The 3,509-nt window shown below is 47.1% G+C and overlaps 1 pseudogene; it reads left to right on the top strand.

Annotated features, from left to right (window-relative positions):
* Window positions 1-498: 498 nt before the first annotated feature.
* On the top strand, window positions 499-1,033 carry LOC118591935 (annotated as a pseudogene).
* The last annotated feature ends 2,476 nt before the right edge of the window (window positions 1,034-3,509 follow it).

Genomic DNA, 3,509 nt, shown 5'->3' with positions numbered 1-3,509 from the left:
AAAATTCTTCATTTATTCTAGAAGTATTGATGAATATGCAACGAACTGAGAAGCGTCCCCCCCCCCCCCGGTTTAATTCCTCCAGTCCTAATGACTAAAGTTCCCCACAGCTATTATGTCTCCACTGACTGATGACATCATCCCTGTGAGAAGTCACTCACTGAGTGACCACTATCTCTATCAGGTGGTCACTGCAGCTCAGAGGTCACTTCCTTCCTCTTGAGGGTTTGGAGAGGGACGTCCCAGGGTCCCTCAGGGAAGGGCAGTAAGATGAGGCAGGCAGCACGCGCTTGCGGGTGTCCTCAGCCTACACAGTTGAGGGGCGGGGCGCTGTCCTTCTTCCTGATGCGGAGACCCTAAGCTCTGGGAATTTCCCCAGCCCGGGGTTCGGGCTTTTCCAGCCACCGTGCATAAAAAGGGCTCGCGGAGCTCCAGAACCTCAGATCGCACCACTGAGTCTCCAGCCAGCTCCTGCGCTCCAGACTCCAACCACACTCCTTTCTCAGCGCCATGGCCCCAGCCACCCGCCCGCTCCTCCTCCGCACAGCGCTGCTGCTGCTGCTGCTGCTGCTGGCCACCAGCCACCAGGCTACAGGTGGGACCCGCGGCTGCCATCCCCGGAGGAGCCTCAGGTGGGCGCAGCCGGCCACAGCCCCGCTGACCCAGTGTCTTTTCCCACAGGAGCGGTTTTGGCCACTGAGCTGCGCTGTCAGTGCCTGAAGACCATTCAAAGGATCGATTTCAAGACTATCCAGAGCTTGAAGGTGACGCCCCCAGGACCCCACTGCACCCAGACGGAAGTCATGTGAGTGTCTCCCCCGGCAACCTCTGACCCTGCCAAGGTCGCCCAGACCCTCTTACATCCCCATGCTCATTCAGCAGAACCTCAGATCTGATAAGGGTCCTTCTTTCTCTCTGCAGAGCCACTCTCAAGGACGGTCAGGAAGTGTGCCTCGACCCTGAAGCCCCCTTGGTTCGGAAGATCATCCAAAAGATACTGAACAAGTGAGTCCCGAGTTGTGCTTCCACTTGACTGGAGTCTTGGTCGGAGTACTGTGGTCTGATTCCTGAAAATATTATCAGGGGAAAATCAAGGTTAACTATAGACCAGATACCCAGATTATTATTTTTGTAGTTAACTTTGCCTCGTGATCATCAGTTTGCTCTGGTGTCAGAAAGACATGACCTGCTTCTACCATCTACACACTCAAAAGTCCTACTCTAATGGATGGTCGTTGTGTGGATCCCTAAGGATTAAGTAGAATTGACTAGTGGTATTGTCAAGCCTCTTGTCTACTGAGACGCAGTACTTATCCCTGACCTTTCATGTCTTTGAGCTGAAGTGTAACTCCTGGCTTGGGTCGCTTGTTCCTTTGGAGGCTTCCTGATGAAGAACAGAGGTTTTAGAGTGAGACCATTTTTGAAGTTCAAGTGTAGACTCTCCCTCTTATCCTGTCTGAGTGAAACGAAACAATAATAGGTGCTAGTCGTGTTTACTCTACATGGGAAGCCACGTCTTTATCATTCGGACTGTGTGAAGCTAGTACAATCGGAAGCCCAACTCTACTACTGTAATTTCAAAGCATCCAGAATGCTTATTGCTAGACGGGCTTAGGTAACAATTCCCCCCGGGGCGCGAGCGGTTAGAGGTGATTACATTGGGAGAATCAGACAAGGTCCAGATGAAGAAGGTGAAAGAAGAGAGTTCTGCAACCAGTCTTCCGATACCTCCTAACGGCACGCATTTTCTCCTCACAGAGGCAAGGCTAACTGACCTGGGAAGAACCGGAGTGTGGGCTGCTGTACCTGAAGGAGAAGAACCTAAGAGAAGAAAGAAAACAAACAGCACCCAGGAAGCCTGGATTGATCCTGATGTGTCTTCCTGTTTAATTATTTATTTATACATGTATTTATTTATTTATTTATTTTTCAATTCTCAGATAATGTTATGTCTGTTGTGATATTTAAAGATATCAGTATGTTTGGCAATTCACTGTAACATTTTACAAGGTGATTTTAATGTGTTAAGTCAAAGTTGTTTTACTTACGTAGTTGGAAAGTGATGGATTTTTAAAGCTTTTCCCTCATTACTGTCTGAGGGAGTAAGTTAGGCTCCAGCTACATCATGCCTCTCCTATGATAGAGGCTGGGGACAAATGGGGGACCCAGACACGCAGTCAGATCACTTTCAAGGTAGGATTGTGCATGCACACACCAATTTTGTAAGTATGGAGAAGAATGGAATAGCTATTACTTATTTTCCAGTGTTTTCCCACTATGTGGGCAGCATTTCTGATGTTGACTTTTTAATAACTGTAATGTGAATATCTCTTGGACATTTTATGTCTTTTTGTAAGGCACAGTGCCTTGGCTAGCAATTATTTTGTTATGATTTCTCATGTCTTGAAGTAGAGACATTTATTTATTCGTGTACTTTTACAAATAACAAGAAAATAAAATTTTAAACTAAAAAAAAAATTCCATGCTTATGTTTGTTTTATACATCTCAATCTTCTGTTCCCCTGTTGTACCCAAGGTGTCAGGAGTGCAGAACAAATCATAGTTCCTACAGGGACAGCTTCTAGTGGAAGCCTCCCTGTTTCTCTCAAGAAGGCTTATGCGATGCCTTCCCACGTCTATGCAGGATACTTTTCCCACTAGAACCAACTGGAGGTTCCACATTAGCACAATAGTTTTTGAAATTTTAACAAGCACTTTTTAAGGCTCTCATTTCAATTGTTTTCCTAAGCCTTTAATTATTTACATTTTTTTAAATAAATAATATTTTTTCTTTATTGTTATGTGTTTTAAAATTTTATACATCAGCCATGGGTTCCCCTGTCCTCCCCCCTCCCGCCTCCACCCCCACCTTCCCCCCAGCCCCTCCCCTCCATTCCCATGTCCTCCAGGATCAAGGCACCCCTGGGGATTCATTTAAACCTGGTGGATTCAGTACAGGCAGGTCCTGTCATCTCCTCCCAGGCTGAGCAAAGTGCCCCTGTGTAAGCCCAAGGTTTCAAACAGCCAGCTCATGCACTAAGGACAGGTCCCGGTCCCACAGACTGGATGCCTCCCAAACAGATCAAGCTATTCAATTGTCTCACTTATCCAGAGGGCCTGATCCAGCTGGGGGCTCCACAGCCTTTGGCTCATGATTTATGTGCTTCCATTTGTTTGGCTATTTGTCCCTGTGCTTTTTGCAATCTTGGATTCAACAATTCACGCTCTTGCAGACCCTCCTCTTTCTCGACAGTTGGACACCTGGAGCTCCACCTGGGGCCTGGCTGAGGATCTCTGCATCCACCTCCATCAGTTATTGGATGAGAGTTCCAAGACGACTGTTAGGGTGTTTAGTCATCTGATCACCAGACTAGGCCAGATCAGGCTTTCTCTTGACCATTGCCAGCAGTCTACAGAGGAAGTATCATTGTGGATTTCTGGAGACCTCTCGAGCACTCTGCCTATTCGTGGTCTCATGTGGTCTTCATTTATCATGGTCTGTTATTCCT

Source organism: Onychomys torridus, chromosome 10 (genome assembly GCF_903995425.1).
Source record: "Onychomys torridus chromosome 10, mOncTor1.1, whole genome shotgun sequence".
Classification (NCBI taxonomy): Eukaryota; Metazoa; Chordata; class Mammalia; order Rodentia; family Cricetidae; genus Onychomys; species Onychomys torridus.
This window is presented reverse-complemented; position numbering and strand designations above follow the sequence as displayed.